The 17,228-nt window shown below is 29.6% G+C and overlaps 1 non-coding gene across 1 annotated transcript in view; it reads right to left on the bottom strand.

Annotated features, from left to right (window-relative positions):
- The window catches only part of LOC105846722 (neuromedin-K receptor), a 37,312-nt gene extending 20,830 nt beyond the window's left edge, over positions 1-16,482 (bottom strand). The window contains exon 1 of the transcript XR_010640919.1: positions 16,360-16,482. This is a non-coding gene — a transcript (neuromedin-K receptor). The remainder of the gene's footprint in view (positions 1-16,359) is intronic.
- Positions 16,483-17,228: the final 746 nt, after the last annotated feature.

The raw sequence follows: 17,228 nt of genomic DNA, 5'->3' as shown, positions 1-17,228 counted from the left end.
GCCCAAGCAATTGCCTCATTACTACTAATAAACCCTAAGCCGTAACAAAGGGCTCCAAATGTGGCCTCCGCAATGCACACCAAAAGTACAAACAGGGACACCATCCATGCGCAACATGGCACTGTTAATACTTTGATATTTTTCAGCTGTTGATGGAATCAGCCTCTCTGAGAGCTACCACAGAGTTCGGGAAACCTGACTACCAGCCGGCCTCAGAACCATAAAACTGAGTTTTAGAGCTGTACCCTCATAAGTAGATAATAGAATGAGTTGCCTAGTCGTAAAAACAGTGACACAAGCAAACCCATGCATTGAGTCAAGAAGATCCAGCATTCAACTTCCTAAACTGGAAACAATGTATTAAAAATACATCTGCGCCAGCCTAATAGATGAAGAAGGGGTGCAAGGCTGGTCAACAGATAGAATCTGTTTACCCCTTAAGTCTTTGCCTAGGAGGCCTTCTGCAAGACAGTAGCTGGGTGCATTTAACATCTGCCCAAGATGAGTATTTTTATCGAGACACCATCTCTAGCCTTTACTCAACCAAGAGCATTTTACATTTTATTATTATTATTATTATTATTAGTTACACTTTATTATTACATTTATATATGATTTCAAAGTGATATTACATATCACTTTGAAGAAAAATACCAAAGTTATTAGCGTTATAATCTTTAACCAATTGTGTAGAACTGGACCGAATAGACCGCGCAGTTTGCTAACTAAATGCTGTTAATTGCAACATGATGCTTAGCTGAAAAGTTTATAGCGCCAAAACTTTTTCTAATCGAAATTTTTCTGTACTTTTTTTTAACCGACAATATTTATAAAAAGGTATAAAATAAAAATCTACAAATAATCAACTTTTAGCTTTTTTTTAATGGTTTTTTGGCCTCGATTTCAGCATTGTTAGGTCAAGTGCACCTGAAGTCTCTGTTGCGAGTGCGAATTGACGCATTATATTATAGGTCAGTTTGTTTTTTCTTAGTTGCCTAACAGTTAAACATGGATTTTTTATAAAAAGCAGGTTTATTTAGGAATAAATCTGCTTTTTACTGGTTTTTTTAGGCCTACCTACACGTTAGTTTAATTTTTCGAATCCTCTCTTATTTTTCCGTTTAATTGGTTCTGTTACTCTATTTCAATAAAAATAAAAAAACAGCAAGTAAAAAAATCTTTTTTTAAATTGAAAACCACATCTTTTTTTATAAAGTAAAGAAAATAAAAAACAACTAGTAAAAATGAATAGGTGGCCGCGGGTACTAATACTTTTTTAATAAAGCTTTCTTTAAAGTAGAGAAGCTACTCGGTGGAACTGTACAACGTAGTTGTAAAGTTCTAATACCTGTTACATGCTTGCATTAGCGTTAAAAGGAAATAAATTGTAAGAAATTTTAGAATACATAATTCTTGTAAAAATGGCGTTATACAGACAACACGCTATACATTACGAGCCATGTAGACATCCACGTTTTAATTATTCTTATAATCATCACTGCGATAGTTCTTATTTTATTGTGATTGTCAGACTGTTTAGCTGTGTAAACACTCAGATATTTTTTGTTAATATATTTATTTGTTGCACTGGTTAATTATTCAGAGAATTGATCTTATCCAATAGTAGTCTTTGCTGAGTTCGCAAAAAATTTTATTTACAATAAGCTGCGTTAGTGATAGGGATGTTTTTATATCAAAATCAGTATACTGATTTTGATAGCAAAAGTGACAAAGAATTGCTTCAAATAAAAAGAAGCAGAATCTTACCAATACCATATAATTACTCTGAAGAAAGTAATGAAGTATTGGATTGATCAAAAAATCACTGACAAAACTTGTCCAGGAAATTTGTGGTACCAAAGGACAGTGCTTATTATGGCTTTGTGATTTTCTATGGCTAACTAAAAAATCTATACCAATTTATTTTTGTTTTATGCCGCTTTTTGCAATAACAGTTTAATACGTTTTTTTTATCGTTAAACGTAAAGACGTGTTTTATAGTCAGTATGAACAGGGGCAATTTTCCAAAAAAACTATTTTCAATTTGTAGAAGGTTATTTAAAAAATATAGTTGGCTAGTCAGTATTTGACACATTTCAATCTGCAGGTTTTCAGTTTTAAGAACCTTTTCTTTTTAGAAAGCAGTCGGCAATTTTTAAGGCTTTGGCCTCCCTCCTCATTTTTTTTCCTAGAATCGCCCTTGGTTATGGACGCGATATAATATACGTTTTTATAATGGCATTGAAATTAAATGAGATTGTTACTGGGAAGTAAAAATAATAAACAAAAAAACAGAGAAAAATCTCACACTTTAACGATAAAAACACTCAAACTTTTTCTATTTGTATTTTTTAAATAAATGTTGTCATAACGACGTTCGCCGTCAAAAAAAAGGTTGCTTCGACGTCACACTAACAAGTTGTTTATTTCGTCAGCTCGGAATACAAGTGTCGTAACGATAATTACTTAAAAGTATATATAAAAATATAATTATTTCTTTATGTCAAGTTAACATTATGTTAATAAAAAAAATTTATTTTTGTATAACGTTATATTGTGACGTTTTAAAAAAATGATTATTTATATTTACATATCGTTAAACTTATATATGTTAGATAATTATTAGAAATGAAGATGCAAGTAAAATGAAATTAACTATCAAAGCTGTCAAAAATAAAGTAATGGCATATATGAAGTTGCTAAAGAATATTCAGTTCCACCAGATTTGTTAAACAACCCAGCGGGCATTGTCCGAGAGAAGTCCGACGGACGAGTCCCAGGCAATGCGCGCCCACTGGGAAATTATTTAATGAATAAAGCCTTTGATAACAGAAAAACAACAAGGGATGAATTAAGCGATCGCGAAATGAAAAATATCTGGTCTTCAAAATTTTAGTTAAAACAAAACCGTGTTCTTTGTTTTCAAGGGGCGAATCGACTTAAATTTGTTAGCAAAAAAGTTATAAAAAATAAAAATATAAAACTTACAAAAGTAATAACACTCTACTAACTAACTGCATTATAAAAATAATAACACTATAATAGTGTTATTACTTTTATTACGCACTTTTAACTTTACAACCAATTCTTTGTTCAAACAACATAAGTAATCCCAAATTTTAATTGAAGTATAAAAAATATTTTAATTGAAGCAGTAAAGCATCTAGCAAAATAGAGTGGATATTCAAATAATATTTAAAAATTATTAAGAAACTTAAACAACTTTATAAAAACGTACTGTATAAAAAGTTAAGCATTATGAAAAACGTTACTAGTGGTCCGTAAAAACGCTCGTTTTTTAAAATCAACAAATAAAAGTTCATTATTGGTTGATTTTAATATTAACGCGCATTTATCCGGACCGTTAGTAATAGTTTAGAAATGCTAAATATTTATAAAAGTACGTGTACAAAAAGTTTCTGAAGTTTTAAAATTACTTAAATATGCATTCTATTTTTTTTTAGATGCATTTCTATCTCAATTAAAACTTGGGCTTACTTACTTAAATCACTTTTATTTATGATATCTTGAGTAAGTGTTGTATAAACAAACAATAAATTATAAATGTAAGATATAAATTAAAAGTTAATAACACTATTATAGCGTTTATATTTTTATAACACAGTTATTGATCAGTGCCGTGCAGACCTATTTGAGGGCCCCAGGCAGACTATCTTGTGGGACCCCCTACCACAATTATTATTACCGATTTTAATGTATATTATTGCATGTAGGAAATCATTTCAAAGTACCTTCAGTAAACCGTATTTCAAGAAAAACTTTTCACCTTCAGTAAACCGTATTTCAAGAAAAACTTTTACAACCTGACTTATTCCAATTTTACAATGCAGTCTTTCTGGCCTTAATTATTGCAAATTCACTTCTTATTTCCTCGTACTTTAGACTAGTGCTTATCTCATGCTCAATGCTAAGTAATGCTAGCCCATTGAGTCGCTCTTGTAACATGGTGGTCCTCAAATGTCTCAATCAGTTTCAGCTTGGAGAAAGATCTCTCCTCTGTAGCAACAGTGACTGGAATTGTCAGTAGAACTCGAAGTGCTATACAAAGGTAAGGGTATAGCTCTGTCATATTTTTCTTGGTAGTATATTGAAGCACTTCAATTGGTGATGTCACATCAACTGGTAGTAAGTTGACAGTAATCGAAATTTCTGTGAAAAGTTCTTGGCTGCCAATATCACTTCTCCCCTTTCTATCCAGTTTTGTTTTCAATTCTTCACAACTAGTTCTTAACCCTTCTTTATCAACAGTCTTAATATTAAAAAGAAATCCAAGTGTTCCACACAAATGATTCAGTTCAGTGAATTGTTCATCCAACCCATATATGGCTACTTCTAATGTCTCATTGAAGAAGTTAATCCGTAAATTTTCCATTGGTGTAAACAGTGTTTTTTCAACTGGTTGAAGCAGCTCAGTATCAATTTCATAACGAGCTGCTATTTTCTGAGCTTCAAGTAACAAACTGTCAAAATTATTTCTAAGAGCACTGAAAGCTACTTTACAATTCTTGATATATTGCATAGCTAATTGAAGGTCCAATTTTTCAGATTGCAAGTACTCGCTTGCAATATTAATCTGGAGCAGGAGTTCATACCATATCACTATCTTTAGGATGAAAGCATACGATGATAATTCGTTTGTCAGGTCTTAGTTCAGCAAAGGCAAAGGAATCACATGTTGAGTCTTCTAATTCTTCTTGAGCCTTCAAAATTTTAGGTAAATGATTCCTAACAACTTTTACACTTTCTATTCGAGATTCCTAGCATGTCTCATTCCATTTCTTTATTGTAGCTCCAACACATTGTTCCATGATTGTCCATCTACGTTGTGATGCTTAGAAAAATGCATACAAGGGTTGAAGATATCCAAAAAACAACTTTGTGGATGCATTGCATTTACCTGCACCAGACACAGTGAGATTTTACGGTTTTCACGTATTACCGGTTCCGTGTTTACCTATTACCGATTTATGGTATTATAGTATTAACTGTGTTATAAAAGTAATAACGCTATAATATTGAATGGGCAGCACACGGAGAAAAGAAAGCCAAAGGGTTTTGTTCCAGAATTCGTACTTGTACTCCTTTGATAAAACTCATGTTGCTTCCATTGTCATATCCTTGTCCTCTGCAGTCATCAATATTTATGTCGTTTTCAGTCAGAAAGGTAGCAATTAATTTTGTACTTCCTTCACCTATTTGATCTTCAGCTTCCAGGAAGCCCAAAAAGTATTCTTTGACTGTTGGAGAACTTTCTGAAGTTTTGACAAAACGTACCAATACAGTCGTTTGCTTTTTATTGGCCAAGTCTGGAGTGCAATGCAATATGAGGGCAAAGTATTTTGCCACCTTTAGACGATGAATAATTTCAGTTTTCTCTTTTCTTGACATAAGTATAATCAGCTCATTTTGAATCCTGCTGCTTAAGTAATGATTTGGCAACTAATTGTTGGTTACTCGACGAACATTCTCTTGCATGGCACTATCAAACTTTTTGAATAACTCCACTAGGTCAAGAAATTTTCCATTTCCTTGCGCTAAAGCTTTTTCTCACTGCCACGAAAAGCCAAATTGTTTTTTTGCAAATTAAAGAATAATTCCCACAATTCTCTACATGCTGATTGCCAGCATTGCTGTTCTTGCTGAAAGATACTCTGATTCTGTTGATCTTGATTGATTGTACTGTTTGCTTTCAAGCGACATTCCAGTTCCTTTCTTTTTATCCAGAAATTGTGCTCTTGTGAACGATTATGCTCACTTAACATGGAATAAATGTTTTTCCAATCACGAAAGCCACTCGTACTAAATTTTTGTTTATCGACACTAAACAACTTGCAGCAGAAACAGAATACAGCATCTGCTTTTTTTGAGTATAGAAGCCATGATCTTGTTATGGTTTGATTATTTGTCAGGAATCTATTGTAGTTTGAAGCACAAAATCTTTGAATTGCTTTGGAATCGGAAAAGCAACTCTTTGGAAAGCATAATCCTTTACCTGTATTGGTTCTGATAGACATAATTGTTTTCGGAGATGAGACAAATCATCAGGCCAGTCTGCAGGATCTGAAGAGATCTTGTGAATCTAAACCTCAGGAATTTTTTAACTTACTTACATGTTTTGAAAAAAGCAACCCTAAATAGGCTTTCTTTTGCTTAAATTACTTACTTTTTTTTAATTAAAACAATTATTAAACAAAAATTAATACTTTTGCTTAAATAAAACACTAATTTTTTGCTCTACTTCAGGTCTATGAAGTTAAATTTTAAGTGTCTCGTACTACCCCGAATTACTTTAACTTACGTATTCAAAGCCGTATTCAGCTTTTTTTGGTCTTTTAGATAGCTAACTTCCAGACATGTAGCAAAAGCCAAACATTTATATGTTTATACTTATGTCAAATAAGGATGCTTTGCAAAAAATTGCGATGATTGAAGGCTGGGAACAAAAAAGCCCCAAATTTTGTGCCCCCCTGCCCCAAACGTGAGAGCGATAAGTTGATAAAATATTTTTTGTATTATTTTCAACTAGACTTATATTCATCGATAATTTTTAAGTTTCATAGTATTATCTTTCAGCGTTAAAAAATTATGACCATATAAAGTTTAAACCCCCTCAATTTGAGGGGGTTGTAATTTTTATATGGTCATAATTTTTGATGTTTTTACTTTGGTTATTTAAAGTTTTACTTTTGTTATTGGTTGTTATTGTTCCTTAAAAAACAAATTAAATATTTTCAGATATTTTTCTCAAAAAAATTAGACAGAATATTTTGTACACTGTCTCCGCTTGTGTAGCAGCTTGTTGTCTAAGTTACATATTTTTTGCTTATAAATTTATTAAGCATGTAAAATTTGAATAAGTTTTTTAGCCTACTATATTTATGTTCTTTTGCTATTGCAATATAACATATTTTGCTGCATACATTTTTTTACATAGGGGAGACCGGGGCTAGTTCGCCGCAGGGGTAAGTTGACGAACTGCGTTTATCTTTAGAGCCTTTCATCAGAAAGTGACAAAAATTACTCAGAAACTTCCTTATTGACCATTTCATCATTCGCTGTAGTATTGTCAGGATTCGCGCATGCGCATGGGAGATATTGAGATTTATGCGTTTTTTGGACAAAAACGTAACTTTTAGAACATCGCTTTCTTTTTTTACTTTACAAAGATTATTGTAAAAGTTCCAGTCACAATTGTTTTACTATATCCAGTCAGAATTTTTTATCAAAGCTGCCGTTTTTCAGGATCTATAGACTGTTTATTAAAAAATAAGCTTTCGGGGTAAGTTGACAAATTTTTCACGGGGTAAGTTGGCTCATAGCATTTACTATGGAAAAAAATATTTATTTTTATAAAATTATTATTATTTTTTTTTTTTACTTTTAACAATATTGAAAATATTTATTCTTACAAAAAAATTAAAAAAAAAATTTTTTTAGTTTTTTTTTCCACAGATTAAAGGTCGGCTACTGTTTGGCTTTTATACGGACTAATATTTGGTACCAGCTAAAAGTAATACTAAATTTTGGGATAAAATTGTTGCAAAAATTAATTTTAAAAAAATTTCTATTAATTTTGCACTTAATAGTGCATTAATAATCATTTTTATAGTTTGCGCCAACTTACCCCGTGGTGGGGTAAGTTAGCGCAATTTTTTTTTTTTTTTGAGGGCCCGGTAAAGCCCCAAGAATTTTTTTTTGTAAATGAATGCAAATTTTATAAGATACCCTAATCCATACTCTTTAAGACTACACTTTAATATTTAAAAAAAAATGTACTGTTAGGGCTACAGAGCTCATAGAGTAAAAACCGAGCCAACTAGCCCCGGTCTCCCCTACAGGTTACCTTGAATAACGTTTAAAGTAACCCCACTACATTAATTATCGGAAACATAAAATAATATACAGATTTCCTTTATCATACATTTATTATATATAACATTATTATGTTTTAAAATTAATATATTATGCGCAGGTTTGTGGAGCTGAGCCAGAGCTGTAGTTGTGGAGTTGCAATTTTTGGTATAACTGGAGCTGCAAAAATTGAGCGGCTCTTGGCTCTTGTGTTTAAGTTGTTTCGTTTCCTTGTGAAAAAACCTTTCTTTATTAAATTATTTCGTTTATTATGTCATTTCATAATATTTTCCTGTGTAATTAGTCGTCAATAATCAAGTCAATGATTTGTTAACAGAAATTTATTTTATTTATTTATCGAGTCACATGATGAGTTTTAACGTTTTTAATTAGTTAAAACAATTCAAAACTCTGCATACCTCTAAATAAATCAGTTGGTACTTACTTAATCGTAACTACATAATTCGAACACGTGAAGTTTGAACTTCTTAATATATAAAAATAAATGTATATTTACCCACAAAAAAATTTTTTTAATGTAATATGCGGTAGTAGAGTAGTGATAATATATTAACCTTGTAAATTCGATAAATATAAACTTTTTTTTGTCAGTATAATTTTTTTTTTACAAAGTTGTTAACGTAAAAGAAATGACTGGAGTAAGCAGAAGACAATGGTTGAATAATCTTGCCTCATTAATTTCAGTTATATTTTACAATCAATATCATAAAATATGAAACAGCCACAAATTATAAGATATTTGTAGCATATTTATATATATGTATATATATATATATATATATATATATATATATATATATATATATATATATATATATATATATATATATATATATATATATATATATATATATATATATATATAAACCCAAATAAGTAAGCAAAAATATAAAACAGCCAAGTTGAAGTATCTTTATAAATATGAATACAAGTACTTATATTCAAGTATACATGTTATGTTTACTTCAATTACGTTTAGTGCCTCTGGTCCAATAGCCTATGGTTTTGTTTATAAAGCTGACCATTTATGGATAACAAGAACTGAAAGTGGACCACCTAATGTACAATAAAATCAAAGTTTTGAAGTTAGGGCTAGGGTTGAATCATATTTAGTGCCTCTGGTTATGTTTATAAAGCTGACCATTTATAGACAACAAGAACTGAAAGTGGACCACCTTATGTACCATCAATCAAAGTTATGACGGTTTGATTCTATTCGCTTTTTTGACTAATTTGTTATCGTTTTTTTTTTAACTTTTAGGAAAAAGGATACTCAAAGGAAAAAAGATTACTTTTGACCTTGAAAAAAGTATTTATTTTTTTGAGGATTTTTTTTTTTTAATGTAAAGATGTTTCACTTGCATTGTCTGTATGTGAAACTGATGTAAATGAGACTCTTTTCATGCTATTCCTCTTAAAACATACCCATCAAAATAAAAAAAACCAAATGGGTGTTTTTTATCAACTAATATTATATTATTTTAGCAATAATAAATTGTGAAACTAGAATGTTGTTTTTATTAAAATTTAAAACAAAAAAATGTGTTTTTGAAGAGGTTTTGCTTTTACAGAAAACGTATTCAAAGTTACCCCATTTTAGGGTAACTTTGAATGGCTAAAAAAATTAATATTATTCAAATGCTTTTATTTCAATATTTTTTTGAGTTTGAATTATGTAAGAGTCAATCTTAGCCCCTATATGCATTTTGTTAAATTTCAAATATTTTAAATAATGAAGGAAGAGCAAGTAAAAATATTTCAAAAACGTTCAAAAGTAACCTTTCAAGCGTTCAAACGTTGAAAGTAAACGTTCAAACCCTGTTTAACGGAAATATTGCTTTTGTAGTCGTTTTGTTTTGTTTTTATATAACTTTTTCATTAACAATTTTAAGTTAATTTGCCCCATGAAAACAAAGTACACGATTTTGCATTAACTAAAATTTTGAAGACCAGATATTATTCCGAATATCGAAGTTCGCAACCGCCTAATTCAACCATCGCAACTAATATTATTCTATACCCGACAAGATAGTGATTGTAAATGGAAAAAAAGGGTGAATTTATTAACAAGTTAAAGAATGAATTATGTATTGATGCTCAATGTGGCACACATGCGGATCACATTATTCACATAGCTGTGCCACTAAATGAGATTTTAATTACGTACGTAAAAAATTAGATTCGTGTTTTGTAATGAATATTTTTGAGAGTTGATTTTTTATGTATATATGTATTTGCAAATAAAATTATAACGAAAAGCAAAAAGTATAATACTTTGCTCTTTAAGTCCCTGGTAGTACCGCGCTCAACTTGTTTTTCCGCACAGCGGCCTTGTTCGTCAAATTTCGTGTTTCGGAGTTATAGAGTTGAGAGAGGGTTATAACCACAATTAAGTAGCCTCCTCGTCTGTAGTGGCCTTCTGGGCCTTGGGGAGGTGAATTAACAAAAAACAAAAAAAAAGTTTTTTACTGATATGTGTTTATGCATATGCAATTATATAAGAAAAATTATACATATATAAACAAATCATTAAACTTATTAATATATTTTTTCCCACGCGTATCGAAGTGAAACTTTCCTGTAAGAATACATAATAGTGTGGTAATCGTTCTTTTTTAGAGCTGCATAAGCATTATTGCCAAATATAAATCAAACCAATGCCATTCTAAAGAAAAGTGGTATTTATATGGTTGACAAATGCTTCCCATGAATGGCATGTCAGATACATTCACAAATAAATAAAAAGTGCAACGTTTGTTCGTATTTATTGTGGTTTTCAAAATTGTTTACGCAACACTATATTCCTAAGTGGAAGTTTTATGTGGGCAAAATGTGAGAAGCATTTGTAAGCTATATGTTTACCACTCTCTTTTATGGGGTAACGTTGGTGCGGTTAATAAGTGGTTATAAAAAAAAACACTTTGACCGCGTTAACGCAATTCCGTAAAAGAGAGTAGAAAAAGATATAAAAGCATAAAGCTTGCATATACTACCCACATGTGACCCATATGAAACTTACATGTAGAAACATAGAGTGGCGTTCTTTCTGATTATTTTGTTCAGGTATAAAGGGGTATGCCCCCTGTTCAACCTAAAATGACAACTTGGTGTTGCATGCAATGGCGATATATTTTATAGTAGATCCTACAAAATTAGTGCAAAATTACTAAAAAAAAATTTAAAGAAATTATTGCAGTCGTCCATAATGGCTGCAATTCAAGAAAAAGTCAAATTTTTCGCAATTGAAAACTTAAGAACTGTTTAATATATCTAAATGAAACTTTGACACAAGGCTCTTTAAAGTAAGATCTACAACTTAAACTAAAAAAAGTATAGTTATATTATAGTTTTTGCCTCGATTGCCCATAGTATTTGATCAAAATATTTTTAAATAGGGACAATATAAAATATAAAATATTTCTTGATTTAAAAGACCTAACTCAAATGTTTTTAGTTTAAGTTGCAAGTACAAGTCATAAAAATATACCCTGAAAATTTCACCACTCTACCATTTATAGCTTAGGAAATATGATTTGCTAAAGTTCGATTATCGAAAAAAACTCTTATTTTGAGAAAAAGAACTTTTAACTTCAAAATTGTGTATAAATCACTTCAGCTTTAAATCTAACATAAAAAACACTAAAATAAATATTTGCATTTAAAGAAACAACTACACAAAAGCTCCAGGTTCATAAGTAGTCCCTTCTTTTTGAACATTTTTGTTATCAGATGACTTTTTCTTCCCGCGAATTATGTTTCAACGAAGTTTAACTTTTTCAGTATTTTTGTACTGCGCTTGAGGTAGTCTGGAATTGTTAATAGTGATGCATCCTTTTGTTGTATAATTGCCAGGGATCAAGTTCAGTACCTCCATAATTTGCAAGGATGCTTTGCTACCAGTATTAAAACTAGCCACAGCATCAAAAACTTTAGCTTTTCAACACCAACAAAACGAATCTTAGGGACACGCTCCCAAAACATGGCATTGAAAGACTCATTGGCATTCTGTGTCAATCCATGGAGACACATCGATAACAGACTGTCTTCACTTAAATCTTTGTAAATAGGTTTTACATGAGCAATTACAAACAAAGGCAATCCAACATCTGGTTTATACATTGTTGTTTTGTTTATTTTATCCCGCTGAAACAAGCACCAGCTATTTTTTACTTTTGGGCAATGATCGTGCCACTGATTTTTTTGGGTCAATGCTACATGGAACAGGCTAGCAAAAATTGCTTTTTTCATACTACTAACTCACCAACATTTTGCCTCATGACAATACCATAACAGTTTTGCAAACGATCTATCATATTCAATGTTAATTTGCCTTTACCACTAATACCTTTAACCTTTTTGCGTAGCTTGCGAAGTTGGTTACCTACTCTTTTCTGAATGTGGCCAACACAGTGCAGACGCTCAACTTTCATATACTCTACATAAACATTTTCAATCGATTTATGAGATATGCTGTCTCCATCGCCATAAAATTTTGTGTATTTGAGACCATGCTTTGCTATTGATCTCTCAAATATATTCTTAATACCTTAAGGCTTCATTGCAGGCGCTGAAGCTTGATAGTTATTGATACAGACATGAATGGCTTTCCAGGAATCATGTTTAACATGATCAGTTCCTTTGATTTTCTTATAGAACTCACATGACCTGCATGTTTTAGAAATAACTTTAACATTTAATATTTTTCCAGTATCAACAGATATGGCAGTGATTACACCGTTGAGTGAAGAGTAGCCTCTACGTTGCCATGATCCATCATTTGATACCCCGATTTCCGTACCAACCTATAGCTGCAGCTGTCATTGACTTTTCAGCATCAGTTTCACATGCATGTCCACAAATTTTGAAAAGTTTATCATAATTATTTCTTGTCATTGGATTAGGCATATTCATCATTGTTGTAAATTGTTGCAGATTGGAATAGCCTGAACCAATAGCGCGGATTGCATATGTTATGCGTAAGTTTACATCATATCCATTCTTTCTATACACTGGGGATGTATAAAAAGATAAACTAATGCCACATTTACATAATACACTCATTGATGAAGCTAATTCTTTCTTTTTGGCAAAGTTTTCGATCAGCAACAATTTCCCATTTTGACATTCTAGGCAAGGCAGTTTACTTAAAACTTCAGCTAAAATAAAGACATCAACAAGTCAATATCCTTCAACTGTTTCACTTATAGTTTTTGTAAAGTCAATGTCAACTCTTTTCCTTAAAACATTTGATGCAGAGACAGAGCAAGAAGGAGCAAGAATTTCTTGATTAGTAGAACTAGAGTGAGGAGCTGCACTGGAGTTTTGTTGTTGGTCAGAGAGACCCTCAATGATTGTTTCATTTGATATTGCATGCTTGTTCCCATAGAATCTTCTTTTACGAGAATATAAGCGTTTAGTATTTTGCTTTGATCTCTTTCCCATAGTAATAACTTATTTATAATAGCCTTACAATATTTTTACAATAATCTTAAATCTTCTACAATTGACCAAACAATATGGTAATTTTTTGATAATAAACTCAAGTCTACGATTTTTATAGAGACTTTTAAGCAATGAAGCAAATGAGGTTGATTATTATTGTAAAAATTCTTTAATTTAGGACTATATTGGAGTCTATAGAAAGATATTGGTTAGTGATTGATTTTTTTTAATATATGGTTATTATTATGAGATGAACAAAATTCAATTTTTAAGACAAATTTGCAAATATTTAAGTTTCGAATTATCTAAATTCGGATTCTACGTTAAATTTTGATTTAAAAACAATCCTTTTATTTTTTTGAAATAATTTTAAAAAAAGTCTTAAATTATTGGGGGGCATACCCCTTAACGCAATAAACATTATAGCAACAATTAGACTGCACTAATGCTATCCCATAGAGGAGAGTGGAACTTAAATGGTCGGTGTTTTATAATTGGCCCAATTTAATATTTTTTTGTTGGGTAAATAGCCCATTACCCTAGGCATAACAGAAACGTTTATTTTACATTCAAATGAAGTTACATGGAGTATATATCTAACAAATATTAATTATATCCTTTATTAATATTATTTCAATATATATACTGTTTTAAAGTTTTATTACTATTATAATTATACTATTGTTTTAGTTGCTTTATCGTATCCTTTAAAGTTAATACAAAATAATTTCGATTTCTAAAGCCTAATACTATCAAAATAATTTCGATTTCTAAATCTTAACATTATCAAAATGATAATAATATATTTTTCCAGTAGTAACCCTTCAAAAACTTTTCAAAAACATTTTAAACACAAAGCTCCCCATCTAAGGCAATAATATTGGGAAAAAATACAGAAAGTTTTGATCTGTTGTCTCCTTGCCCCTTTAAAATGAAAAATCATATCAAATGGATTAATTGCAACAGCAGTTTTGGTTCGGTAAAATATTATCAGTTTTAGAATTAAACATGTAAAAAGTAATATCAACAATAAACTTTTACAATCAAAGAAAAGATAAAATTAAAAAATTTATTTTAAAAAGGTAGGAGACTTATTTCGAGTGACTTTGACCTGCATAAAAATGAAGGAAAGAGTATTTTAATTTCTCAGAAGATTGAATTTAGCAATATGTAATAAAAATAAAAATAAAAATAAATAAAAAAAATAAAACCATTTATTGTTTTGTTTAATTTTGTAAAATATCTTTCATTCTTAATTCATTCAGTCATGATTTTGGTTCTTTAAACTTGATTTCACTTAAAAGTGATTTGAGTGGAACAACTTATGTAACGTGGTTTTAAAATTACTAAAATTGTTTTAATTTAATAATGTTAACACCTCAAAAAAAGTCAAATCACCAAAATAATTAGAAAATCATGATGATTTGAGGCTAAATTAAAAAAATTATCTAAACTTAAAAAAATCTTGTAAAGGTCCAGTTTATTACGGTAAAAGTTTGAACCGAACAAGTAGAATGTTGCCAAAATATAATTTTTGGTTTCCGATGAAACTTCTTTCACTCGTGGTAATAAATTAATAATAAAAAGTATAAATATAAAATCAAAAAAAATATAAATGATTTTCGTTTATTAAAATATAAGTAAAATTAAGCATACCAAAATTGTAACCTAGTTTATAATTATTTTATCTAAAATAACAAGCTGTTTTTTTGAAAAAAAATATGGGCTTGTTATTTTATATATATAAGATTTTGGAAAAAAAAATTATTTTCTGGTTTTGTGCAAAATTTATAAGAGATTCACAATTTCAAAACCATTTTTAAAATTTGCTATAGAACTTCATTAAACTAAATTTTATTAAACCCTAGCGTTTTAGCTTACTTAACAACCGCCATAGCAACGGCATTGTTTTTTACCTATACTAAATAAATAATGCCAAAATCATGTTTTTTATAATAAGCCATTTTATGGTGAATTCTTTTAAATACATGTCTTCATAGCCTTACCAAAAATAACAATGAATCTTTTAACATCACAATATAGAGCGTATACCAATATTTAAATATTTGCATATTTATCTACACTATTTTGAAGTTTTTTTATGTAAGCGTTTTTGAAAGCTATTTTTTCTCGGATAAAGAGTTTTTAAGACGCTGGCTACCATATCTAAAAAACTAAAAGTGGTGTAAAGATTTTCGGTATGAATTCATTTTGTTGTCTTCTGTGATTTATGCGTGACAGATTTTTTTAAAAATTGAAACCAGTTCTTTAATAGGTCAACAAAGTCACAAAATTGAGTCGAATTTTTTCCCCAATTTCGGCCCAATATATTAGCCTGTTAAAATATTGTGCAAAATCTGTTCCGCTCATATCATATAACAACCTATCAAGAACAGTTATGCAAAAAAGATCTTGACAAAATTGTGTATATCTTTAAATGCTTTAGCCAGAGTCTTTTAATATTTTAGTGTTTTTGGGCCCTGTTATAGGTTCCATTTTACCCCAAAAAAAATTGTTGTTGTTTTTTAAGTTAATTTTGTTAATTACTTTATGTATATAAAGTTAAATTTATAATATATTGCTAATTACTAAAAAAAAATTTCAGGGTTTTTTCATCTTAAAAGATTGCAAATTATATGAATCAGGAAAGCAAGATGAAGAAAGCAAATTCCAAAGAACTGATGTTCGAGGAAAAAAACTAGACGAATAAGAGTTTTTAGAGCACTTGGGAACATTCACAGAAAAAAGGATGAGACTTAATTGAATGACGAGTAATTTGTAATGCAATGGTTACCTCTTTTTGTCAATATAATATATAATATAATCTCTCTCTCTCTCTCTCTCTCTCTCTCTCTATATATATATATATAGATATATACATATATATATATATATATATATATATATATATATATATATATATATATATATATATATATATATATATATATATATATATATGTATATATATATTCAGTTATCAGTAATAAAAAAGTAATAAAACAAAATATTTTATTAACTAACCTTACAAAAATTTAGTTGTGACATCTTTTTTTTGAAATTGACTCATTTAGTAAATATAAAAACAGTATTTAAATGAAAATGATGTTTTAACTTATTTTGTTGTGTAGATAAAATTTTAACTTTTTTTCAAGTACTGTTTACTTTTAATTGATGCCTGGTTTCCGCTAAGCTTTCTGGTTTTCTTTTTATCAGCTGCTTTGTTTCTCTTCATTTACTGCATTGTTTATCTTCATTTGCTTACTCATTTGTTTTTCTTTGTTTACAAAATCAGTACTAATTCAATAACACATTTCTTTTATAAAAGTTTGGTTTTCTATATTGTGTAATTTTTTTTAAAATACTTTTGTTTATACCCATTTTATCATAAATGTAAAGATAACAGGCTAAAAATATATTTATATGTTAAATTGCTTGCGTAATAGCAATTACGTGTTGTTAAAAAGAGATCTTTTAAATCAGAATAGTACTATAATGGTTCTATAACAACTTTTTAAATATGACTTTATTGCTCTATAAGTAGTAATTTTATTTATATTATAAAATTATTATTTTAAATTAGTAAAATAGTAATTTTTTTTATAATCACGAATTTAACGAGCCTTTCAGGCCTACAATTAAAATTTTTGAAAGAGGAAAAAAGTGGAAAAACAAACTAAAAAAGAACGTTATTTCAAAAACATCTAAAATTAACTCTTAAATAATATAAATTAAAAGTATTTCGTTCTTATTTTGTTTATTAAACTTTATTTAACATTGGTAGATTTTACAAACATTTTGTATAAACTCACACACTCACACACACACACACACACACACACACACACACACACACACACACACACACACACACACACACACACACACACACA

The sequence above is a fragment of the Hydra vulgaris genome, chromosome 09 (genome assembly GCF_038396675.1).
Source record: "Hydra vulgaris chromosome 09, alternate assembly HydraT2T_AEP".
NCBI lineage: Eukaryota > Metazoa > Cnidaria > Hydrozoa > Anthoathecata > Hydridae > Hydra > Hydra vulgaris.
The sequence above is the reverse complement of the archived record's forward strand: the minus strand, read 5'-3'. Positions and strand labels throughout refer to the sequence as shown.